Below are 27,458 nucleotides of genomic sequence, written 5' to 3'. Positions count from 1 at the left end.
ATTACAGAATGTGTCTGTAATGCCACATTCTGCCAATGCCACCCATCTCTTCAACAGAATTAATTCAACATTCATTAATAAAGCGGGACGTTTACAGTCTGACACAAACCCTGCCGAAATAAAACCCTATTATTCTCAGCCCTCTCCCTCCCAGCCCATCCCTCCCCACTGTACAAAGCAAGCCCTATAAAATGGTACTAGAAAAAATGGTCATATTTTTCTTTGGGGGCCTCCTAATGTTTTCTCCAGCCCAAGGGAGCTTGCTAATCTGAACTGTCAACAAAAGGAGAAGAAAGCGTGTTCAAAAACAATAGTGAAAACTCCCCAATTACAAAATACCTCAGGGGTCTCGAAATCAGTATCACTCAACGGCAGGTCGGAAAAAGCTGTGGTGTTCCGCTTTTACCAATGCTGGGTGTCAAAGCTGGGTGTCACAGACCCCGGCTGTCTGGTTTCTATGGCTCTGTTTCCTCTTGGTCTTTTTCCAGGGGCTTCTGAATATCCATTTGTAGGCTAAGCCACACCCACGATCTGGGGCTGATCTGGGCTCAGGAAAAGACAGGCAGCAGAGCCCAGTGCTAGCAACTCAACGGTTTGGTCAGGTTCTTGCAGAGTGAGAGCGTTCTTGGCCAAAGCCGGTTCCCACCTGTAGGTTCCTTTTCTTAATACCTGCATTCTTTTATTTATATTTTATCTCACTTGCCCCTCCTCCCTGCAAGCTTGGCAACCGAACTTTATTTTTTATTCCTTATAAGTTACTAAGGTCCTAAACCATGTCTCCATGCTCTCTGTGGCAAAGCCTTCTTATGCTTCCTGCTTGGGCAGTGATACATGACTTAAGGGTTCACACTAGGCCTGATCTCATACCCAGAGTGCCGATGCTAAGACCTAGTAAATTGCATATCTGTGAAAATTAGAAAAGAGCACCCCACTAGCTCCATGCATGCTGGTGGGGACCCAATACCAATGATTTTTCAGTCCAGCTAGGCTTCAGGTGTGACTCTCTCCTTAGTCACCCCTCGTCCATGGCCCACCTCTCTATCCTGACCCAGGAACCCTGCTGACTCCTGTGTTTGTCTATCCAGCCTGTTCATGCTCAGCTCACACTAACACATGTTCAAACTGCCTGGAACGAGGTTATCAGAGCTCACATCCTGCCTGCCTTCCTCTTCAAATGGACAGCTCAGTTTGTGATTGTTCTCTGTTATTATATGTCCATGTTGGGGAAAGACAAAAAAAAACAAAAAACAAAAAAAACAAAAAAAAAAAAACAAAATGAAAAGCTTGAGTCTGTGTTAATTTCTAACATTAAGATCCAGCCCTAAGCCTAAACTTCCTAGATCCAGCCATCTCTGCCTAGCCCAGGTCTTACTGGAAACACTGGACCCCACTCTGACAGACGGCAAAGCCTCAATCTTCAATGCACAACTTCCTTTGAAGTACAGTCCTTATTGCTTTACCTGAGGGTCCATCCCAATGTGGAGGGACAGCTCTCTTACATCTGAGGCCCTTGATCCTGTGGAGACCACAGCCATGCAACTAACATCATAGTTAATTACGTACACAGCAAATGCATAGCATGGTATTAAGCCCTTTTGTACATGGTAATTAAGTCGAGAGTTTTAAAATACTCGGTGACATTGTTAATAATACACAAGGCATTGGTCAGAACTCAAGATGACAACTATCTGATTTCATAGCCCACAACTTTAAACTACGTATTAGTAAAACTATAATAACTGTATTTTTAACTATTACACCGTGAACTTAGAAAATTATAATAACAGTATTTTAACATGTAACGATATGAGCGTAATGATACATTTTAGATCTAAGACAAAGACTGTGAGGTAGCTCAGTGGCAGGACATGTGTTTAGCTTGCATAAGGCCCTAGATCCAATTCCCAACACCATGCAAATACAAAGTAAATAATGTTATGATACACATTAAAATATACTGGCTTAATACTAACCTATCTCACAAAAAGATAGTTTAAGGCATTGGTGGAACTTTCTGCTACAAACATCTGGAAATTTTTCACTAGGCTATAGTTAAAGAAATAGGGTGCATGTGCGTGATGATACCAAAAGAAACTGATATTGTAAATGATATTATTTGCTACTACTCTTTGATTAGAGAATATTAAGGTGGGGCTGGAGAGACGGTTCAGTGGTTAAGAGCACTGACTGCTCTTCCAGGGTCCTGAGTTCAATTCCCAGCAACCACATGGTGGCTCACAACCGTCTGTAATGGGATCTGATGTGCCTGAAGACAGGGACAACAGGGACAGTGTACTCACATATATAAAATAAATAAATCTAAAAACCAAAATTAAGGTGAGAAAAACACCTTCAAATAAACCTCTAGAAAATTATAACTTGATTTTTATCCCCTTCAAAAAAAAATTATTTTGAGTAGTCTCAACTAACTGTCCCCAACTACATAAATTCTGGCCAATCTCTAAAGCCAGGGCTCTTTTTCTTCTTCCTGGCACAAAGACAACATCATGTATAATTAAGTTCCTTGGCCTTCCATCCGTCAGTTCTTTGGATGGTGCACTAATCTTCAGCCACCGGAGCTCGGCTTTCAGTCTGTGCAGAAAGCTCGAGCGTTGCCAGAGTCCATCATGCGCACACGCAGACAGCTTGTCTCATCTACTTGAACGTAAGCTGTCATTGCCAAAGCAGATGACCAACCACACACACACACACACACACACACACACACACACACACTCCCCTACTCTACGACAGGGAACAAGTTCGTGGCAGACATGAAACAGAGAAATCACTTTCAGGAGAATTCTTATTTTTAATAGCACAGCAGGATGACGAAAACCACTCAGCTAACACAGCCACTGTATTGGGTGCTAAAAATAAATGAACTAAAGTTCCCATTTTCAGAACCTCTCACTCAACACTCCATTGCACAGGCACAAGGAGGTTTTCAGGGGACTTTACATCGTCTATGCACTCCTGCTTTCTCTCAGGGGCCCATATCCTTCCCTCCCTCCCATCTTCTCTCCTCCCAGCTCTTGCCTGTCTCATCTACTCTCCCCACTCCCACTCCCCCTTCCTTATCTCCCTTCCCTCCCTTAACCCAGCTCTCATTTTTTGTTTGTTTGAGAGAGTGTTTCTGTGTGTCCCTGGCTATCCTGAAACTCCCACCCTGTTGACCAGGTTGGCTTCAGGCTCAGAGATCTGCTGCCTCTGCCTCTCTGCCTCTCTGCCCCTCTCTGCCCCTCTCTGCCCCTCTCTGCCCCTCTCTGCCCCTCTCTGCCCCTCTCTGCCTCTCTTTCTGCCTCTTTGCCTCTCTGCCTCTCTCTCTGTCTCTCTCTCTCTGCCTGCTAGGATTAGCCATGTGTCACCACTGTCCTGCGATCCATTTGTTTTAGAGTAGATCTTTTTTCTTTCTGGGACTGGGTTTCAGGTAACCTCAGCTGGCTTCGGACTCGCCATCATAGCGGAAGCTAATCTTGAAGTCCTGATTCTTCTGCCTCCACCTCTCAAGTGCTGGGATTATTAGCGTGAGCCACCACAGCTGGCCTGTTTTCCTAGTTTAATACTCTACCAGGAAGATATGAGCGGCAAAAAGCGTTTGATGCTAGAAACGTGTGATGGCTATGCTTAGTTTTTAAGAAATCAGCTTTATTATAATAGAAATTAAAGCAGTAATCTCATCAGTTCAGTTGTACAATTTGATGAGATTCGGAGTGTGTAGGGAATCACTAATGTGAGGAGACCAAATGTTTTTATCTTTTCATCAAACCCCAAATTCTCTTGGTTGCAGTCAGCTCCCGGCTCCTTCTTCCAGATCCCTGGCAGCCTGCTGACATCACTACAGTCTTGCTGTTTCTAAACCTTCATGGAGATGCAGCCGCACAGAGTGTATCTTATTTATGTTAACACAATGCCTTAAAAGCACATTCACTGCTGCTGCTTGTACTGAGTTTGTACCGCTAGGCAGTAGCCCACTGCGGCTGGGTATACAGAAATTGATTTATCATTCCCCTGGAAAGAGACGTTTGATTTCTTTGCAGATTTTTGTTTAGTACAGATAAAGTACAGTGAACATCCAAATATAGCTCTTTGGGCAGAAATGTTTTCGCGGATAGTGTACGTGCTAGTTGGTTTTTGTCAACCTGACCACAAACTAGGGTCACCTGTGAAGGGGGAACTCTAAAGAATTACCGTCATCAGACTGGCTTCTGGGCATGTCTGGAAGGCCCAGCTCACTGTGGTTCTGGATCATATAAGAAAGCAAGCTGAGCAATCATGTGTTGGCTACTTTTATGCCAACTTGGCACAAGCTAGAGTCATTTGGGAAGAAGGAAACGCACCTGAGAAAACGCCCCCAGTGATTGTCTCTGTGGGGGAGTATTACAGCAGTTTTTTTTTTTTTTTTTTTTTTTTTTTTTTTTGGATTGGTAAATGATTGTGGGAGGAGCCCAGCCCTCTGAAGGTGGTACCAGGTGGTACCAACTCCTGGCCAAGTGGGTCTGGGTTGTATAAGACTGCAGGCTGAGCTGGCAGACCACAGGAAGCAAGTTCAGAAGCAGTGTTCCTAGTCTCTACAGTTCCTAGCTTGGCTTCCTTCGGTGACCGACTGAACCAAAAAGCCAAATAAACCTTACTGCCCCATGTTTTTTTGGTCAGTCTTTTATCGAAGCAGGAGAAATACCACTAAGGCAGCACAGCAAATATTTTTTAACTTTGTACAAAGGCTTTGCGTTACAGTCTGATATCTATTTCTAAACACATTTCCTTCAGCCAGTCAAAATGGAAATAAACATATAACTGTTTGACTTACTGGTGATATCGAATAGCACCAGCGTGATTGAACAAAGAAGCCCAAAATGGAAAATTAGTAAATGGATTACTAAAGATAACACATTGACTATGTTCACATCGTTAAACATGATGCACATGAACCCAAGGGTATGGAAAACACCACTCGGTGTGAAACTAAAGTTAAGCCACACACTTTCAAAGATCATTTTGGTTATCTGTTACTGGTAAAGGAAAAACTGTTTCATTTCCCTGGCAATCTAGCATGGTTCAGAGTGTGAGTCACCAGGAAGGCAACAGAAATGCACACTCCTGCCCTGATCCTAAGTCGGAATCTGGACTTCTGCCTGGATGTTACATGCTTACAAAACGCTGCTGGAAGTCAAAGGGAAGGAAACAGAACCCCATTGAGAAAGTCCAGCCCTCATGCAAACTAGGGGCTTGAGGTTTTAGAAGTTCCTCCAACCTCCACGCCTCAGGCAAATGAACAGAATATTCTCAGGAAAAACAAGTCAAATACCCCTGGGAGATAAAAAAGGGTTGAAGAAAAGACCCTCTCACCATAGCAAGCAAACCACTGTCCCATGATGCTACTCATGCTAACCCTAACCCTAATCCTAACCCTAGGTAGAACCCCTCTCAAACCTGGGTTCAACCCCCAGGGCCCACACGGTGAAAGGAGAAAACCAACTTCCACAAGTTGTCCTTTGGCCACTTGTCACACACATATCGCCAACAAACAAATAGAAATGTAATGTAAAGGTTTCTTTCTTAAAGCTCTAAATGAATCACCATTCATAAACTGACGACAGTATTTCCAGTTACTGCTATGTGTAACGGGGATCAAGGAAGTAACAGAATACAGGCATAGCAGAGCATTTTTATGCGGATTAAAACCCTACCCCTTAGCACAATTCTTGCCTCACAGCGACATCTCGGTGGTGATACTTACTCAAGAACAAACAAATCCATAAGGAATGAATGATACTGCTGGCATCACTGGTCTTTCTAGTCTCTAAGGTGTTAAGTACCTGGCCCACTTCTCTCTGTCTCTGGGTAGTGCCAAAAGAGCCTGCTGGGTTTTTTGTTTTGTTTTGTTTTGTTTTGTTTTGTTTTGTTTCATCTTTATTAACTTGAGTATTTCTTATTTACATTTCAATTGTTATTCCCCTTCCCAGTTTCTGGGCCAACATCCCCCTCCCCTTCTAAATGGGCTTCCCCTCCCCATCCTCCCCCCCATTACCACCCTCCCCCCAACAATCACGTTCACTGGGGGTCCAGCCTTGGCAGGACCAAGGGCTTTCCCTTCCACTGGTGCTCTTATTAGGCTATTCATTGCTACCTATGAGGTCAGAGTCCAGGGTCAGTCCATGTATAGTCTTTAGGTAGTGGCTTAGTCCCTGGAAGCTCTGGTTGCTTGGCATTGTTGTTCATATGGGGTCTCAAGCCCCTTCAAGCTCTTCCAGTCCTTTCTCTGACTCATTCAACGGGGGTCCCGTTCTCAGTTCAGTGGTTTGCTGCTGGCATTCGCCTCTGTATTTTCTGTATTCTGGCTGTGTCTCTCAGGAGAGATATACATCCGGTTCCTGTTGGCCTGCACTTCTTTGCTTCATCCATCTTGTCTAATTGGGTGGCTGTATATGTATGGGCCACATGTGGGGCAGGCTCTGAATGGGTGTTCCTTCTGCCTCTGTTCTAAACTTTGCCTCCCTATTCCCTCCCAAGGGTATTCTTGTTCCCCTTTTAAAGAAGGAGTGAAGCATTCGCATTTTGGTCATCCTTCTTGAGTTTCATGTGTTCTATGCATCTAGGGTAATTCAAGCATTTGGGCTAATAGCCACTTATCAATGAGTGCATACCATGTGTGTTTTTCTGTGGTTGGGTTACCTCACATCTTTAGTCATAAGGGAAATACAAATCAAAACAACCCTGAGATTTCACCTCAGACCAGTGAGAATGGCTAAGATCAAAAACTCAGGTGACAGCAGATGCTGGTGAGGATGTGGAGAAAAAGGAACACTCCTCCATTGTTGGTGGGATTGCAGACTGGAACAATTCTGGAAATCAGTCTGGAGGTTCCTCAGAAAATTGGACATTGAACTACCTGATGACCCAGCTATACCTCTCTTGGGCATATACCCAAAAGATGCCCCAACATATAACAAAGACACGTGCTCCACTATGTTCATAGCAGCCTTATTTATAATAGCCAGAAGCTGGAAAGAACCCAGATGCCCTTCAACAGAGGAATGGATACAGAAAATGTGGTACATCTACACAATGGAATATTACTCAGCTATCAAAAACAATGACTTTATGAAATTCAGGGCCTGCATTTTATGTCACTCCTCTGCCTGTGCTTCTCCACCTCCACTTTCCCCTTTGCCCATCCGCATCCAGACTCCGATTGCTATCATAATCTTGTTCCCCAAATCCCCTTCTTATTCCTTCTCACTCAGCTTCCCCCGACCCCCTACTCTTAATGATCCCTAATCCTCTAGTCCCTTTAAGTCAACCCACATGTGAGAGCTGGCATAAAACTCTCCAAGTGCCGTCCCCATCTTGCCATTCACTCACACTAAAACTTGCCCTGTTTATCAGTCACATGCACGTAAAACCACTAAGCCCACCACTCTAGATTTCCATAACTTGGCCCTTCCATGTACCTCCCGTGGTCTTCTTCAGGCAATTCTTAAGTTTGTAGGCAGGCGCATAACTGGGTGTTAAGGTTACCTGTTTGGCACTTGAACCCTTAGATTTGAGTCCTCTGATAACTCAAAAGACCCTGGAGCCTGCTTAGCCTCTCTCTGTCTCCTTTTCTTCTGCACAAAGGGGATTAAAGATGCTATGCAACAGAAGTATATTACTGGTGATAACTGTAATTTAAGCTCCTGGCAGATTGTGCTAACTCTTTAAACCTTATTTTAACTCTTCTCTTACAATTAGTGAAACTGTCCAGACACCAAGCCTTCCTTCAGTGAATGGTGGCGGCGGGGCTATGAAACACCATCTGCAGTCTCAGGGTTAAGAAATAAGAAATTCTCAAGGACCAAATACCAAGACCACAGTGACTATTTAAATTCCCAGGGTTGCTTAAACAAAATATTCTTAATCAAGATGTGCCCCACATAAAAAAGATCTCCTAAGAAAACAGTACAGTTGGGCCAGCAAGGTGGTTGAGTGCGGTGGTTCTCAACCAAAGGTCTCGCCCACTTTGAGAGTCACACGTATTAGATATTCTGCACATCAAATATTTACATTAAGATTTGTAACAGTAGCAAACTTGAGTAGCAACTAAAATAATTTTATGGTTGGGGTCACTACAACCTTAGGAACTATATTAAAGAGTTCCGGCATTAGGATGGTCGAGAACCACGGACTTAGTGGTTGACAGTGCTTGCCACAGAGGCTGACAAGCGGTATCTGATCTTTAGGACCTATATGGCAGAAGGAGACAACTAATTCTTGCAAGTAGCCCTCTGGCCTCCACATACATGCAGTGGCATTTGTGTGCCGGCACACAGACATTCACAATCACACTGAGGAGCACACAGATACACACATCAGCAAAATTTAATGTAATGCACGAATCTGCTAGTAGAATAATCCTTTCTTGAGACTCTTAAGAGATCCAAAAGACGACGAGAGCTCCTGTCTGTTTATTCCTGATGGATATTTTGTTTTACGGCTATCTCAAAATTGATGAGGAGTTGGTGTATGAAAGTTGTGCAAATAGTTGGGAGAATAAGCCTAACAATTTCATTAGGGTGGTGTAATGAAATTACTATTAATTTTCTTAATAAAAACAGAGGAAAATAGAATCTATACAGAAAACCAGGCCCATGATGAACAGGCCTCACGCCCAAGGTTTATTACCCACCACGCTTCTCCACTATTTGTCACGTACATAATGTCTTACCTTTGGAGTTCTGTTACTCCCCCCTTTCCATGTTGACTTAAAACAGCTCCCAAGAAAGCATTTCAGATTGACTATAAAAATATAGTCAGGGCTGGAGAGATAGCTCAGTAGTTAAAAGTACTGATTGCTCTTCCACAGGATCCAGGTTCAATTCCTACCATCCGCGTGGCAGCTCACAGAGGTAATTCCAAGATCTGATACCCTCATACAGACACACGCTCAAGCAAAGCACCAGTGCACATAAAACAAAAACAAATTGTATTTTTTAAAAAAATGCTTTCTAGCCCCCATAGTTTGACTTCTGAATACGCCGAAAGAGGAACCAATCAGTTTAAGTCTCCTAAACCTTCTAGCTACCTGCAAACCTTGCAAGAAGAAAAACAGCTCACAGCTGGAAACAGATTCACACCACCTGCAAGAAACAGCACATTCCAAGGGTTGAAAATCCCATCTAAGCAACCTAAGACCAGGCGGGCTGCCTCTACCAACCTGTGCCTTTAGGGTGCGTTTCCTGAACACCCTTTCTTTCTGAAGATCGATAGGAGGAGAGTTGAGGGAGGGTAGAACGCCTCAGGAGACTACTGCTGACATGTGGAGGTCTGGATACTGGAAACAATCCAAGATGGCGTTTCTTGTTGCTTCACTTGTGGGTGCTGAAACAAAACACAATGGCAGTACATTTAGAGAATGGTTATGCTACAAGAAATGAACACTGTTAAAAATAAAATAACATGGTCTTAGACAGCTCATGCAGGATTTCTTAAAAGCTGCTCTATGGGGAGGTTTAGATGGCATTATCAAACACAAAACCTAAATGAATTAAACCCAATGGCCAAGCAAGCCCCACATTATATTCCTGTCCTTCCAGATTGGTTTTCCGAAGGATCCAGCTCAATCTTGTTGAAAAATACCATCCAGTTCAACTAATCCAGAACAAGCTCGACGAAAAAGAAGTAACTGCCTCTCCTTTTGAGTTATACACACACACACACACACACACACACACACACACACGGGGGGGGGGGGGGGGACGACACTACAGCTTTATTGTTAGACACATAAGTGAGAGGAGGAGCTATAAACTCTCACACCCTTGAAAGATGGGAAGAAAGGAAAATAGCATCATGGTGCAATACAAGAACAACCAGCAGCCTGTGTCAGAAAATACCATGGGCCACTTCCTACAAAAAAAAAAGAACAGGAGGAGGAGGAAGAGGAGGAGGAAGAGGAGGAGGAGGGAGAGGAGGAAGAGGAAGAAGAAGAGGGAGAAGGAGAAGGAGGAGAAGGAGAAGGAGAGGAAGAAGAAGAAAGCTGCAAAAACAATTTCGTGGCGGCTCCACATACAGCTTTTTCTCACACCAGGTTAAATGGATCTCTTAGTTAACCGACCGATATACAGAAACGAAACAGGGGGACTTTCACACCTGAAGTCTAGGCAAATAATTATGCTGATTATAAACTCACTGGATGCCAAGGAAAGACAGAGCCCACCAAAAACAGATTATGAAGTTGAGCACATTAAGGTTATCTCAGTGTTTGTCTAAACGGACGCATGTGACAAACTGCTAAGGAAAAGTCAGTTGATTCTGTGCCATGGAGGGTTTTAACTTGTAGGAAAAGATAAAAATACTACATACATTTTTCTTTTGAAGTACTGAGAAATTAGGCCTTTTAGAACTCGGAAGCGGGTGCCTTGAATGGCCACCCTAACATGTAATAACAAAGGTCTGTGAGGCAGAACTTTGAACCTACAGAATTACGAGTTGTGAATCAGGATAAATCTGTGCATTAGAATTTTTCTCCATGAATATATAGGACACAAAGTTCCTGGGTCTCTGACACCTACGACCAACTACTTAACTTGATTTAAGTAACTGGAGCAAAGGAATTCCGATTATAATGCTGGGAAGGTTCTTTAGAGGATCTGAATAGATCAAAAAGGACGGCCACCAATTGACATATCAATACCAACTGGGGGACAGAGGTTTGTACACCTGGAGAAAATAATTCAGGAGAGGAGCAAGCCCAGTCTAATGTCCAAAGTATCCTCACAAAGAGGAACTGCATGGTTTGAAAGCTATTCACAGAATTAGGTGTGAGTCCCTTCTTAGGAACAATTTCCTAAGATTTAGGCTACCTGAAGATAATAATCTGTCTCACTGTGGGCTAGTGCGTCATTTGTTACTAAAGATACTTATTCTGCTCTCCAGTCTACTCAGTGGGATTTGCAGAGCTGCACTTAAAAACCATTGGCATCAGCTGGACGTGCCGATTCTGATTTTGTAGGTCTGGGGAGAGATCTCATCCCTCTCCCTTCCAGCAGGCTCCAGATGATTCCAAAGTCATTAGGACATGGCCTCATACTTTTTTGTGGTAAGGATGGAGTGAGAAAATGAACCAATGTTTCCCAAATGCAGCACACGCACACACACACACACACACACACACACACACACACACACACACACACACACACGACTCCTGATTTGGGAGCAGATAATGATTACTAACAGGTTAAGAGGTTTGATGAGGACACATACAACTTCCAAAAAACAGGTGTGACATCATGCTATTTTGAGGCCCTTGCAGTCATATCTTGAGTAATAATGCACAATTTCAAAGACGAAGTTTACCTCTATTTAAAAAAACAAAACAAAACAAAACAAAACAGTGCTTTCATCCTGAGCTTAGAAAGTAACCAAGGCCAATAATTTATTAGTTTTCGGTAACACAGAAAGTGAAAAGGAAGGCCCTAAAGTTTACAATGATTTCTACAAAGCTAAGTGACTGTAACAGGAAATGCAGTTTCTGGGGGCCACAGACCGTAGCCCTTGTGTAGGTTTTCCGTTCTTTTTCTAGCCTTGGCATTGCATGTGAGACCCACTTGGATCATTGACTGGTCAAACTTTGTTCTGCTTGCCCACTCACCTCATAAGTCATCTGAGCACCTCAATCATTTCCTAACCCTCTAGGAGGCCTTCCCTGAAGAAGCATCCAGATCCCTATGCAGCGCTTTCTCAAACTGTAAGCATCCTTTCGTTTCTCTTCTAGAGAAAATACTACCACCATCGACAAGGGCCAAGCCAGACCTGCTGGTCCAAGTCTGTAGCCCCAGCTACACTAGAGGCTGGGAAAGAACAGGGCAAGGCCAGCCGGCCTGGGCAATTTAGTAATATCATATATCAATACAGACGACTAGCAAAAGGCTGGAGAGAGCTCAGTGGTGACGCGCTTGGCTGACTGGCATGTGTGAAGCCCAAGTTGTTTCCTAGTACTGGCGCAAAGAAAAACAGAAACAAAAAATAAAACACCTCTCCTGTTGCCTTCCTGAATTACAAGCAACGGCATCAAATTCACAGAAGCCCCCTTTTCAAATCATCTCCCTGTTTTGCCAGGTTTCTTGCCTTTTTCTTTTTTTTCTTTTTTTCTTTTTTCCTTTTTTTTTTTTTTCTGTTCTTTATTCTGAATGAGCCTAGATCATCCTGCCCCTTCTACCGGCTTCTCTGATATCTCTCTTGACCTACCTCTCTTCGGCTACTTTTTAAAATAAAGAAACGAATCAGGCTGAGAGAAAACAAAAATCAAACCTGAAGATTCCAGTATTAGAAATTGTCCTGCTTCTCAAGGCAAACACATGGGACCGCACGTTTATCTCTGCCATGTAGATGATCTCCTAACCGCGTTACAAATGAGAGGTGGGTCTTAATTTAAAGGTGTGTGTGTGTGTGTGTGTTTGTGTGTGTGTTATAAATGAACCATTATTAAACCAAATATCTTAGATTTACTTCCTGTCAGTATATTACCAATCCTTAGAGCAAAGAGTGTTGACTAAAATTCAGTATTTGGTGAAATTAACTCTGAGCAGTTTCATCTCTAAAGTGACACTCAATAAATTCCCAATGTCCATTCAATCCCAGACATCGTTCTAGCCACCAGGGATACAGTGACTCAGAGACATCCAGCAGCAAACCATTCGTGAGCATTTATCAAATTATGGTTGGGAACTGTCGGAGCTGACTGAGGCAGGGAAAGGAAGAAAACAGTTTCAGGTGAGACAGCCTAGGAAGGGAAAAACATTCGAACCAGAGGGAGCAGCACCTGCAGTCTAAGAGCAGCCACCAGAGCCAACGGGATGGAAGGAGAAAACGGAGTACCACACGCTGTTTCTGACTTTCACAGATGTGCAAGGCATGAACATATGCACACAGACACACACACACAAATGAAATAAGTGAAGGAAAACCTTTAGTCGGTAAATTTCTAGTTCATATGAACCTATGACAATGTTAACAGCACCACATCCTAACCAGGCAGTGGTGGCACACTCCTAGAGCCCCAGCACTGGAGGCAGAGGCAGGCAGATCTCTGAGTTCAAGGTCAGCCTGGTCTACAGAGCAAGTGCTAGGACAGCCAGGGTTACATGGAGAAACGGTCTTGAAAAACAAAAGGAGTGGGGGGAGCAAGCGTCCAAACACAGAAATAGATTTTTTTCTTTCTTTCTACAAGAACCAAGCTGACCAAGCAGAAAAACCAACCATGTGGAGAAGCAGATAAGCAAAGGTTTCTCTCCAATTCTTTGTCTTGTGCCCAAGATACAAACAATAAAAACTGCCACCTTTTTTCTTAAAGAAAACAGATTGTGACGTGCACGCTGTATTGCAGAGACAATCTTTAACAACAATTAATCAACTCAGTGACGTGCCTGAGACCCGCTAACTGCAAATGGGAATATTTGCATTTGCTGCATTTTTAGCTCAAGGACATTAGAGCAAGGTATAGTGACTGTCAGGTGTAAAGTGAAGGCAGAAATACAAATATATGAAGACTCATCTATGGGATTCCTGCACCTATACACATATATATTGTTTGTATAAACAAGCATCAGGAAAAGAAACCTACCCTCAAACATTAGCTATTTCAAAATATGTATAACTATTTACCAATGTCCACATTCTTCAAAAAAAGGGCATTTGTCTTGGAAGAGGTGGAATTGAGTTGTCTCACAATGAAATACACATTCCCAAGAGGGGAAATTTTAAAAAAAGGAAATCTATGCTCCCACTGCAAGAAGCCATGCCAGCACACAGAGTCTCCATGGAGTCCAACTGTTTAGTGCCTCTTTCACAACTACAAAAATGCTTTAGCGAGTTCCATAGGCAAGGCAAGGAGGTAGTGCCTCTTCTCAGTTCCTGGCTGAGGTCCAAGAAATCCTTCTGGGCTGAGGGGGAACCCCCCCCCCCCAGCCTTCAGGAACCCACTGGGCTGGCTCAGCCAAATCCCATTAGTACTTCAGTGAGAAAACTGGCAGCGTCATATGTGCCTCCCCTCCCTCGCAGCATCCACTCATCCTTTCATCCTAGGTTGGCTAAACCCATCTGTCTACCACAGAATCTCAGGATACAAGGGCTGAGCTCAAATTACTATCACCTGACAGGCAAATCCCCAGTCACACATTTAAGCAGTTAACCAGAACAGAGAGCCCTTTGCTCTGTTCTTGATTGCTTAACTGCTTGTTCATGGTACACTGCTTTATAATTGAAGTTACAGTAAATATATGTATTGTCTAAAAGATATGAGTAGCCTAAAACTCTCCTTCCTTTTTCTCCAGGTATAAATCCCAAGAACAAGAAATTGAAAGACGCTCAAGGGACTGAGAAATCACACACACACACACACACACACACACACACACACACACACACACACACCAGCAAACAAAATAAAATTAACATTAAACTCCTGAAAGTTTTAGATTTATGCTTCAGTGCCCTAAAGATGTTTCCATAGTTACTAACAACACAGAAAGGAAGGGACAGGGAAGGGGAAGGGATATATGTCTACGAGGCAGCCACTCTACTGAGGACTTCATCCAAGACTGAAAGGCAGTCTGTGCTCAGAGTGTGTAACAGAATGGCTGCCAGCGAGTTCCTAGGCCTGGAAGCCAGGACACTAGCACAGATCACAGGAATTGGGCTGTGTCTGTGGACTCACCCTGGGGATCTCAAAACAGTACCTTCTTTGTGATCACACTAGAAACTTAGCCCCACATAAAAACTAAAACAAGTAGTGAGTTTGAAATCAATCTTTGCTGGGAAAACAAAAACAAAAACAAAACAAACAAACAAAAACCATCTGATAAGATCTGTGCAATTCTTTACTATTGAACACCTCTTTTCAATATTACTTACTATTCAAATTTATTTACTATTCTTATTCAAATTCCTTACTTTTGCCAACTCTTTTTGAGCAGAAAGCTATAGCTTCTCAAATGAAAACTGTTCTTTAATAGGCCAAGTGCAGCAGAATGAAGCCTCTATTCATAAGACATGACACCACTCAGAGAGCACAGCCTTCATTTTAAAATACAGCATGCTGGGGTTTTTTTGTTTTGTTTTGTTTTCCTTTAAAGATTATTCTGGAGCAGAGAAATGAGAAAACTGCACCCACAGTATGACTTCATCCTGAGACTGGGGAAAAACCCAGAGAGAAGACAAACACTTCAGAGAGTGCCAAATAAAAGGTAAAAGGTTAGCATTCGAGGTTTATCCTGGATCTTAATTGGGAAATCAAGCAGGCCCCTGAAAATGCTCTTGAAAAGCTGAGTAGGGAGAAGGCAAAGTCACAAGATAGTACTGAACCAGTCACATGATGACACTGAACCCTGGCACCCTGTGGGGTGCTTTTGCAAAGAGAGACAAGGAACTAGAAATCAAGCCCTAGTGTCCTCTCAAAGGGGAATTTAGGCAGAGTCTGACTGTGGGCACTCTGTGAGACAGTCCTGAGACCCAGAGCCAGGAAATGCTCTCCAAAGAGAGGAAGAACTTTGGTCCCCTGCAGACTCCCGTACCAGAGTCCAGGCTTACAGGAACTGGAGCGGGGAGGGGCCTAAAGTGATAATAAATGCTGTCTCACACAGGTCTGAGGTCTAGAAGTCTGAAAGGAAGGTGTGGGCAGATCCAAGTTCCCTTTGGGAGTTGCAAGGAGATCCTCTCTTGCACTCAGAGCTTTGCTGGCAATCCAAGGCATTCTGTGGCCTATAAGCTAATCACACCCCTCACATCTCTACCTTCACCTGGTTTTCTCACCAGGCCTCAAACCTTACATCAATTCATCGTTTTAAGGGCTCATCCTATTTCCAGTATGACTTCATCAGACACAATTCTATTTCCAAAGAAGAACATAGCCCTAGGGGACAGGAGAGATGGAGAGATGGCTCAGTGGTTAAGAGCACTAGCTGCTCTTCTGGAGAACCCTGGTTCAATTCCCAGCACCCATAGGACAGTTCACAACTGTCTGTAACTCTAGTTCTGGGAGATCTGACACCCTCACACCAGCGCGAGCGCGCCTATAATTTCCGAGGAGGAAAACCTGAAAATGAAAAGCAACTGGAGGACAGCAGCATTAGTAAACAAGGAGATGTAGAGGGCAGGCAGACGTTTTCTAGAATTACCATCAGGTAACACATAAACTGTGAGGGAGGGGAAGGAAGCCCAAACTTAGCAGGGCTAACAAATACTTATCAAGCACAGGGCAAAATCTGCATATAAATTATAAAAAGTATAGCTATGCCAAGGGTGCTGTGGAGCGATACATATAGCTTCATAAAGTGTCTTCTTTTGTATTATAGAAGGAGCACAAGCTTCAAAGCATATACTTCCAGGAAAGCTACTGGTTGTCCCCATTGTCTGCCTCTAACTCCCCCACTGCATTCAGACTCTCACGCTTTAGAAATTGCGAGTAAGAAATAACATTTCTATCTATGAAACTCCCAATATGAGAGGATATTAGCATTTTAATCATTTTCTTATAAGAACAGGGGTTAAAAGAGAACTATTAAGGTGCTATATATAAATCTCAGGTCCATGTTTAATACATGTTGAATTTGCCCATTATGAACTGCCAATATAGAACTGCTTCCCTAACTACATAGTCCTCAGGTGATATATAAATAAATATACAAATCACAGGCCTTAATTCTGATCAAGCCAGCTCCTACAGCCTTGACCATCTTATCTCCAAAGGGGCTTGACTTTGAACATTATTCTGACTTTAACTCTGAGCAGTTCTCAGTCCTACAGGACAGTGCCTAAAGGGACCTTTGACAGTGTTTCTGAAATGCTGTCCCCACTCTCCTACCTCCCAGCAAGCCTCTTTCTAGAATTCTGCTCTTCAGAGCCAAATTTCATTCAGATATAGAAGGGTCCAAGAAAGTAAGTGCACATAAAGTCATTTCAAAACAGGGATAACTTGAACTATATATGTGTTTATCTGTGTGCTTGGGTGCACATTTAAATCATTCAAGAAAATGAAATTGCCTAAGACATAGGGGTCTTGGCAGCCCAGTGGAAATTTCAAGGAAGAGTCATTGACCTAGAGTCACCTAGCTAGGAAGCAGCTACCTAGTTCATATCTGCTGTTATTCGATGAGGAATAACTGAAGAAGCACAATATTTATGTCATGTAGTCCAAAGTGAAGTCAGCCTCTATGAAGAAACAAACAAGGTGAGTGGGGAGCAGCACTTGGTAAGTTCAGCCTGAAAGGCTTTTCAGGAGGAAGGTAAGTTTTAAGTATCTGAGTGATTGTAGCTGCAATGACTGGTACAAGAAGGAAAATTATAAAGCTAGGCAGCGGTAGTGCCTGCCTTAGTCCCAGCACTCCGGAGGTAGAGGCAGGCAGATCTCTGTGAGTCTGAGGCCAACCCTGGTCTACAGGACAATGACTACATAAAGAGTCACTGTCTCAAAACAAACAAAAGAGTGAAGTTGTAATACTAACAACAGTCGACAACACGGATAGAGATGTCCGAATCCGTGGCAGAAACTATGCTAAACTGCTCATGCATTTTCTTTTCAATCATTGTAACAACTGTGACGTGGCCCCACTTCTGATCAACAGGTAAGGAAAGTAGGGCTCTAAGAAGTTAGGCAGCTTATTCAGTCAGGGAGCAATAAGCCATGAGGTCCGGACCTGAGAAAACCTTATGATCTGCATGGGAGAGTGTGAAGTCAAAGAAAGGCTTCCAGCGTTACCACACAGCACGCCCCCACCCCCACCCCCACCCCGCCAAGCCCAGGGAATGCGGTGGCTCTAGAGTCAAACCCAAACACTGAAAAGAAAGATCACATGCCACTGTGGACTTTGAAAGAGAAGTTTTTAAAACCCCATAAAGAAATTATGCTAAAGAATGAATGTTTTGTGCCGGGGAACACTGGTGTTCATAGGCAGAGAGAGTGCTTGGACAGATGCGGTTTATAAGAATATGTCTCTTTTACCATGAATGTCAAAGAGCCCTGCCCACCAATTTGAAAAAAAGAAAAAAAGAAAAAAAAAAAGGGCTTTTGTAGTAAAAAGTCTGTCCTCCAAAACATTCAAAGTCCAAAAACAGGCATACTATACACTCTACATTCAGACAACAACAGTCTCTAACAACCCATTTTTTTAAAGTTTTAACTTATTTATAGGGCAGGTGCAATAAAATAAAACTAAGTAGGGCTGGAGAGAAGGCTCAGTGGTTAAGAGCACTGACTGCTCTTCCAGAGGTCCTGAATTCAAATCTCAGCAACCACATGGTGGCTCACAACCATCTGTAATGAGATCTGACGCCCTCTTCTGGTGTGTCTGAAGACAGCGACAGTGTACTTATATACATTAAATAAATAAATAAATCTTAAAAAAAAAAACTAAGTCATTTGACCTTTATTTGAAATATTGGCCCAAATAGCAAGTCACTTGAAAGCAGTGTCCTTTGTAAGATCTATTTACAACAGAAAAGTTTTAAAATCATTACTCTGTTAAAATTACACATTAGTTCCTCTTGAAAAAAAACAGCTAGACACACCACTGGAATGCCTAGATCTTTTTTAAAAACTTATTTTATTTTATTTTTCAAACAGGGTTTCTCTGCATACTCCTGGCTGTCCTGAAACTCTCTGGAGACCCGACTGGCCTCAAACACAGAGATCCACCTGCCTGCCCATGTTTCCGGAATGCTGGGGTTAAAGAAGTGTACCACGAGTGCACGACACAATTTCACTCTCTAGTGTGTATATTTGTCTGTGTGTGGTGCAGGGGTTGAACCCCATGTCTCACAAAACCCCATGCTAGAAAAGTACTCTTCCACTCAGTCACATTCCTAGATATAGTCAGTCATCCATAAATAGGGGTCCATCAATCTACAATTTCCCTTAGTTCCCAGCTTCATCCCAATCCCTCCCAAGCGCCTACTAACCACCAATCTCTCTCCAGGCCAAGCTTCCATCCACCCGGCCTTGTCAGCTTTGCTAAGGAGAGCTTTTCATGCCCCGAGGTGCTAAATATGTCTCACACTAGATAAGTATTACCAAATGGGTATCCAGGAAACAGTTGACACTTAATAAGCGATGAAACTGTGGCCTAAGAAACTGCTTAGGGGAAAGAAAATACATGAAACTATGAATACAAAGCTCTTTTTTTTTTTTTTTTTTTTTGGCTTCATGCACAGTATGAGACCCAAAGTTTGAAACATGGGCTCACTAAGGTGTCCATAATGGCCTTAAACTTCCAATGTACCTGTCTCACCCTCCAGAATAACCGTGACGATAGACCTGAGTCACCGTGCCTGCTAAAATGTCTCATTCCTAAAGAGCCATTAACTTTACTATTCATGTTGAGGGCGCACTTACATGCCTCACTAATGCAGCCACACACCTGAGCAGCCCAACACAAATTGCCTTGGATTGGGAATTATGAAGCTGTATGGACAGTTTGCTGCACATGAAAAGAAATGTCCGAATACTCACTTGCTGGCATCTGCGTGCCCATCTCTCCCAGCAAAAGTACTCTGGAATTTTCCAGAAAAAAAGGATACGTTATTTTCCCCTACTCTTATAGTTTCTGTTGTTGTTGTTGTTGTTGTTGTTGTTCTATTCTTGTTTAATGATTGTTTTGGGTTTTTTTGAGATTACTCTTTTATGTACTCCGAACAATCAAGTTCTTAACTCAATCTTACTGATTGATATGGAAAGGTCCTGCCCACTTTGGGAGGTTTCATCCCTAGGTGGGTGGTCCTGGGCTGTATAGGACAGGTTCCTGAGCAAGCCAGGGAAGCCAATAAGTATAATTCCTTCACAGTTTTTGTTTCAAGGTCCTTTTAGAGTTTTCCTCAGTGGTGGACTGTCACCTATAAGCCAAGTGAATTCTTTCCTTTCCTTGGTGCTTTTGGTCACAGTGTTTATCCCGGCAACATAAACCAACCTAGAACATTTGTGTTGTCTGTCAACTGTTTACTGCCTCTACGTGTTTAACATAGTGCTGTCCTCACGAACGGAAAGGAATTCTAGCTTTTACGCCCCTTAAATCAACTTAAAGAACAAGAATGCAACATTGAGCATATCAAGGACTCTCAAAAGCGATTCTTCTCTCTAAAATCCAGCTCAGCCTTTTCCAGAGAGTAATAATCAGGCCACATGAGATAATCATGTGATAATCAAAGGATAACTGAAAGTTTACCGGACGTCTGAGCGTTACTAATAAACCAGTACTACTGCTAAATCAGAAACAATACACCCAGATCTGTGCACTACCCTCACAACTCCAAGACCATGTCTAGAGAAGAACGAAGAAGGAACTGCCACAGATACTACATTTCCACGACAACGGGACAAGACTTCTTCTGTATGACGGACCCAGATGACAGAATACGAAGAGGATAGGAAACAGACTCAGGGAGGCTCCAGCTTCATGTTTTATAGTACTGTCTCTCTCGGCAGCCACTGTCTTGCTCTGGTTTTCAGTTATGACTTAATTTGAATAGATAATTAATTTCTGGTATCTGTTTTCACATGTTACCAGCCAACCCCAAAGGCTTCACAGAGACATGAGATACTCAGTCCACACAACAGCTGAGAAACCATCGTAATGGCATTTTATGCATGAATGTGAAATTAAGCCAACATGTGAAGTTTTTTTCCCAGAGGCTGTGAGGAATACAGTGCAGGTTCTCTGCACCCTGGCCCTGTGGATACACATATCTGTGCACTGGGGTGGGATAAAAGAAAAACTAGGTGATTGCCAATGAATAAGCCACCAGAGGCTGCAGTGCTGTGCAGTGGGGGTGGGGGTGGGGGACATGATCACTGGGTAAAGGCAACTCTGATGAAGTACCTCCAGCTACCACAAAATGTGTCCCCCTTCTGTATCGTGAGCTCCGTTTCCCACTCCAAGCTTTGCACCCTTCTAGGGCTACACATTATCCAGCCTCTCTTCCTAACGCACGGCCCTGAATCTTTGGAGTTGCTGTTTCCTCTTCCTGGAATCCCCTCCCTCTGCTCTCTACTTTACTGTCTCTTCCCACAACCACATCTCACCCACTGCACCACTTCAGAGGCCGACTGCTTTCCTCTGCTCCCCTCCATCTCACCTGCGCCTCAAGGCATCATCCCTACAAAGCCACACCCAGCCCATCTGAAACACGTTTTCCACGTACTGGTGCCTTTCCTATTGTCTCTGATTCTCTCAGTGCTCTATTAGGACATGGGGTTTTCTGTTTTTGTCTGACTCTACACCATACACCCCTCCATCCTCCAAGAGCATCTCTTGTTATACAGACCTATTAAGTTATATTTATTGTTTGTTGTGGTTTGCCCTGGCGTTATCTGTATTCTGATGCTAATTCCACAACAACAATGGTTCATGAAGAATGCCCTACCTTAGGAATGACTGTGCAGCAAGTCACCCCAAGATTCAAGATTCTGTTGCCTTGCATCCTAGGGCAGCTCCCTTCCCCTCCATATGGACTCTAGACCTACTTCCACAACCTGGACATCAGCAATGACCTTCCAGCTTTGGGGGAACATCTAGCTTTCCTGTATGTCATCTAGAGGCCTTATTTCTCACCGTGTTAAAAAAAAAATCCTCCATTCTTATGAGATAAAAACCGCAAAGATGACTAGAGTCTTCAAAGTGTTTACACGCTACTGAAAAAAATATTATGTCATCTACATACTTTATATGAGAGAGAATGGGAGAGAACAGGACCTTTACACACCAGCTTTCAATATTTGCTAAGAGAAAAACTTCCTAAGAGCTGGTTGCCTTCCTCCTGCTTTTTCCTCAACTTCCTTCCACAAAAGGATATCCCCTAGCATCTGATCGGAAGTGTGGCAAGCAGACAGAGCCCAGCAACTCTTACTTTGGGTGACCAAAGAACAGAAATTCAGACGCAGGAGAAAACAGATCCGTGTTCTCTCACCCTCGTAACTTCTCTCCCAGAATCTCTTCCTTAGCCTGAGGGAACAGCAGTCAAGTTCTTGATCAAGTCTGACGTGACTACAATTAGAGGTGTCAACCATCAGGAAAGAGTTTCTGCCACCACAAAAAGTGAGACAGTCCTGCTTCTGACACCCCGATATGGAACCATAAAAAATGACATATATAATGCCCCGTGTGCTATTCTGTCCCACATGCCACACTTGCTGCATGTCCTAAAATACAACTTTTGGAATCAGTTCTCTCTCTCCACCATGTGGGTCTCAGAAATCAATCTCAGGCTTGATAGCAAACCTTTCGCACACTGAACCATCATCTCTCTGCCTCTTATACATTTTCAAATCATAAGGCCTAACTCAGAACTGTGATGGAATAAGCCATTATCCACAGCAGTAGGCATACACAAGAGAAAGGTTCATTTTCTTGTGAAGCATGAGAATGGACCTCTGAAAGACTACTGACAGGCAAGACACAGACATAGCTGGCCTCTGAAGGAAGTAGGAGCTTCAGAAAAACCCTATTTTTTAGGAAGCCGCGAAGTTCAGAAAATAACCCACTGGAGACAGCGACGTGATAGAACATCCAGGGGTTCCTAAAAAAACTCTGCAGAAGATAAAAGCGAGAACGTTCGAGGATATTCGATGGAAAGGGCACCAAAGCGTGCAGACCAGGAAGCCTCTCTGGAACGAATGGTAATTAGAAGGAACCACCAGTTCAGGCTGTAAGTGCTGTGTCTGTGTGTCTGTGTGTCTACGTGTGTCGTCTATGTATGTGTCTGTGGGTCTGTGTGTCTGTGTATGTATGCGAAGATATAAACAAAGAACGGAAGAATTTGTGATGACTTCATGGTATGTCATCTGTAAGTCTTCCAGAAAGGTGTAAAACGGTAAGAGACAGAATTCATTTCACAGGCTTCATTACAACTCGACTTAGGGAACTCTCCCTTACTTTTAGCTTTAAGATCGAGCTAAGACTTTTGTCTCAGCGTTGCCGGGAATACTAAGTGAAATGACATGTAAGAACATACCAGAGATCAACTTGGGTGCTCCATACACACTCCGTGTTCCCGCCCCACCCCATCACACCCGAAGTGGACATCATCTCGAGGCAGGTTAAAGAGGTGTCCCTGCTCTGTAAAGATTCGTAACTTCATGAAAGCCATCTGGAATGTGTGTGGTGGGCTGCTGATGTTATCATAGAAATGTAGGAAGCAGGGCACTACTCATTCGTGTTTAACAATGTGGGACACAGAAATATCTCCCACAGAAGAAAAAGGCTGTGGAATTCAGTTCTCTGCCACTGAGTTCTGGAATGAGAAACTTGAGAATTACAATTTCACAAAAGATGACTGATACATTTCGAATGCATTCTTCTGATGGGGCTTCTACTCTTTGGTGCTCACATTCCTTTTGTATTGATTACAGAAAGAAAAAGAAAAAATGGTGCCTGCCACAGGTCTCCTGAAATGTTTTCACAACTGTAGTTCTATTTAGTTGTACCACTAACCCCTCAAGACACAATGGGATCTGCAAGTGACATCCAACGACTATGTTAGAGCATTTTTTCAAGGAAAGAGCTATTAGGCAATGAATGACCACTCTGCCTGGTTTGTATTAGCCTTAGCAGCAGCTTGGAAAAACAAACCAGAGTCATACAGACATTTTCCACAAAAGTTTCCTTGATCCCAAGTCGCCATTATCTAGGGTGGCTCTGAAGCAGATAGATGGCCTTATTCAAAGTCAAACTATCTAAGGAATTTTTATTTTTGTGTTTTCTGGCCTCGTTTTCAAAAGCAGTCCTTGGTGACACTTAAAGCCTTGCTTGATCAGAGCTTCCCACATATTTCACATCACCGTATCAATAAAAAGATAGATAGCTCCACGGTCAGAAGATGGAAGGGAAAAATGGATTGGAAGACCTGGAAAGTCAAGTAGTCAGGGTAACCTAACAGAGGCCACCATGACAATCTGAGGAAGTGGTGAAGAAGCCTGAAGGTCAGCAGGACAGGGCACTGGCGTCACTGAGGACCTGCTATTTTCTAAACCATCCCCTATTCATGGTATTAAGGTGTTTCTCTTAAAAACAAACTTGACATCTGAATTTGGAATCTGCATGGTTTCTAATAGGCTAGCACCTACTATGTCCTTCCTGTCCCCAACCCCACACAATTTTAAAACATTACCTTTAAACAAAATTCTTCACACCCCAGTCTGTCCTTCTCCCAGCTTCTTCTGAATATCCTAAAAGGAGCTTCGAGTTTCTTTAGTTTCTAGAAATCGCTTTTTATAGACCTTATTTTTTAAGTCAAAATAACAGTACCCAAGAAAGGGGCTTTAGTCCATGGGAGTTCCCGAGGCAACGACCGCAAAATAGCAAGTTTCTTCTCACTTCTCTTAAAAATTCACAGCAGCCAAAACTGCAGTTTTCTCACTGTTGCCCTACGGTCCAAACAAACTGTCTCGGTATTTGGTCTGGTTTAGTTTTATTGTGCCAAGGAGGATTTCTTGGAAAACTCCGTAGGTAAAAGAGAACCTTCCAGACTCATTCACCCCTCCTCGCTTACCGACCCTTTCACAAACAATGGTGAGCGAGGAACCATGCTCTCCTGTGGGCCTCCCACCGCACGAATCGGGGGCGACCAAGGAGAGGAGAGTTCCTGCGCCCCTGGGCGCTACTCTCCCGGGGTCCTTCCTAGCAGCTCCCGGCCCCTACAGGAGAGTTCCCGGCCGGTCACCCCGCACACCCGGTTGGCTGGAGGGTCTCAGGGCCCTGAGTCTCCCGCACCGCTCCGGGGGTTGGCAGAGCGCGCAGAGTCCCCTTCCCTAGTTCTCAGCGGATGCCGAGTCAGCGTGTCTGGGCTGCACCCCCAAACCCCATGCTGGGTGGACAACGCAATCTTCCCCGCACCCCTAGGCAAGCAGAGCCGCAGCGTGACCAGCCGCAAAGAGTTACCTGCCGAGGCCCGAGCGTGGCGACCGCAGAGGCGTGTGCGGAGCTCTCCGCAGCGCGCTTCTGTCCCGCGGCGTCTGCCGCATCGGGTCCCGAGCAGGCAGCGAGCGGAAGCCTGAGCGAGCGGGGTGGCAAGGACACGATCCCTTCCCCCCTGATGTGGCTGAGGAACGGAGCGGGGCGCTGTGTTGCCGGGAGTCTGAGACCTCCACGGTTCCCCTCAGAGACCTCTGCGCCCCGCTCCGCGTCCCCGGCGGCTGCGTGCGACGCTGCGGGAAGCTCCTCCTTATTGCTGGCGCCAGATGCTCGGCGGCCGCCGCCCCCAAGTTCGCGCCGAAAGTGCTGCCCCGTGGCTGCCCCGTGGCTGCCCGTGGCTGCCCGTGGCTGCCCGTGGCTGCCCGTGGCTGCCCGTGGCTGCCCGTGGGCTCGGAGACCTCCGGGACGGAAGCCGCGCTACCTGGCTCCTACCTTTAGGGCGGGCGGTCACCAGCCGCTTGCACTCGCTGGGAGTCCCAGACAGGAAAATCACTGCGAAGGGAGGGCTGGGAAAGGGCGGCGGGTGGCTTCAGGACAAGGTAGGAGGATTGATTTCCAGAGCCAAGAAGACACTCCCATCCTGCCCCGGGTTGTTGGGAAAGCTGTGGGAGCAAAAGCAGGGGGCTGTGAGGGATTCTCCTTCCAGGAGCTTATGGGAGGCAGAAATCAACAGAGTTTGGTCTCAGCCTGGACTGTCTGTGACATCAGACACAGCGGGTATTTTGGTCTCTAGCTGTAAGGGAGAGCTGCTCACAAAGCTGCTCAATTTCCTGACTCCAGTCTTCAAAGACAAAAGTGTTAGGGGAGTAACTGTAGCCATTTAGTACATTTTATATCTTTAAAAAGATCTGTTACCTCAGGAAGAATGAAGGTGGCACTTCACTCCTTACCCACTTCCTTCCTTTACTTCCTTCCTTCTTCCCTCCCTCTCTCCCTCTCCCCTCTCCCTTCCTTTTCTTCCTTCTTCGCCCCTTCTCTCCCTTTCCTTTCTTTCTGTAGCTTTCACTAGGAAAAGGTTCCTATTAAGAATGCCCTCATACTTGCATAGCTCTGGGTGCTTTTTAAATTTCAGTGTTTGTCAAACAATTCATTGTTTGGCGTTAGATTCGCAGCCCTGGCCTTTGGGCTCTGGTCAAATATTTGCATGCAAACAAATGACCCCCAGGAGAGAAGAGCTGCAGAGCGGGAGGAGATGAGCAGAGTGTAATCCCATGTTGATGACGGTGTCAAGTTCGCAGCAAAGCCCTTCAACTGGGATGGACCTTCTGGCATTTTTCCAAATTATGCCAACAGCCCTAGGAAGTTGCACTTGTTTTTCCAATCCAAATATAGAAAGGGCTCAGGCCATTCATATTCTTCACCCTTTCTATAAATTACCTTTGACATAACTCACACAGATTTTGTAATTGGCTCTTGGGACACCAGGGTAGTCCAAAAAAAAAAAAAAAAAAAAAAAAAGTCCTGGAATTTGCTCCTCGAGATAAATTTTCTGGAGACCTACCAGAAACGTTTAGAGTTTCTGCTGAGGTCTTTCATGATCTCTCTTCACAATCTTCAAAATAAAAACCTGCACGTTGCTTTATTCCTTCTGATCCCCTAGGTTTTGTCCACTCCATTTGTTTTTGGCAGCACCTCCCTGTGTAATCTAGGCTGGCATGGAAGCCTAGGTTCCCTTCCTTCAGCCTCTGCAGTCCTGGGTACCGGTCTGTGTACTGGGGGTGAGGAGGGGCATTCCTAGACGCTCCTTCATTTTGCTTTTGTTGTGTTGTTGCTTTTATATACGGCCTTTTTATCTTGCTGGGTAACACAAGCTGACTTCTGACTCATGACAATCCTCCTGCCTCATCCTTCCAACTGCTGATATTACATGAATATACAATACTCCTAGATGTGTGTGTGTGTGTGTGTGTGCGCGCGAGCACGTGTGATTCACCATGTGGTTGCTGAGAATTGAACTCAGGACCTCTGGAAGAGCAGAGAGTGCTCTTAACCTCTGAGCCATCTCCCTAGCCCCATTGCCTAGATTTTTAACCTGCAAAGAAATATGCCAAGGGAGGAGGCCAGGCGCTGCTCTTAGGTAACCTCCACGACTTTTCATATTCTACAAAGATTAAAATATCCTGCTCACTTGCCTTGGACTCCTCCAACCGCTTCCACCAACCTCTAGGCCTAAAACTACATTAGGATTCACAACAGTAGCAAAATTACAGTTAAGAAGTATCAACAAAAATAATTTAATGGGGGCTAGGGATTTAGCTCAGTGGTAGAGCGCTTACCTAGGAAGCGCAAGGCCCCGGGTTCGGTCCCCAGCTCCGAAAAAAAAGAACCAAAAAAAAAAAATAATAATAATTTTATGGTTAGGGTCACCACAACATGAGGGTTACAGCATTAGGAATGTTGAGAACCACTGGTCTGAAAAAAAGGATCAGGAAGCCAGTATCTCTAATGCAGCTCCAAATAGGGTGTGCAAACATGTCTGACTCAAGCCCAGCCTTTTGTAGCATCATTGATGGGAAGACT

The 27,458-nt window shown here is 44.2% G+C and overlaps 1 protein-coding gene across 11 annotated transcripts in view; it reads right to left on the bottom strand.

Moving 5' to 3' along the window:
* The window catches only part of St3gal6 (ST3 beta-galactoside alpha-2,3-sialyltransferase 6), a 60,821-nt gene extending 34,850 nt beyond the window's left edge, over nt 1-25,971 (bottom strand). For 3 of the 11 annotated variants that reach the window (XR_015632782.1, XM_087576337.1, XM_087576340.1), the window contains exons 1-3: nt 25,318-25,429; nt 24,906-25,276; nt 9,197-9,360 (exon numbers count right to left, since the gene is read on the bottom strand). The gene's annotated coding sequence lies outside the window, so the exon portion shown is untranslated. 11 annotated transcript variants of the gene reach the window in all.
* Nucleotides 25,972-27,458: the final 1,487 nt, after the last annotated feature.

This window comes from Rattus norvegicus, chromosome 11, assembly GCF_021556685.1.
Source record: "Rattus norvegicus strain SHRSP/BbbUtx chromosome 11, alternate assembly SHRSP_T2T, whole genome shotgun sequence".
NCBI lineage: Eukaryota > Metazoa > Chordata > Mammalia > Rodentia > Muridae > Rattus > Rattus norvegicus.
The sequence above is the reverse complement of the archived record's forward strand: the minus strand, read 5'-3'. Positions and strand labels throughout refer to the sequence as shown.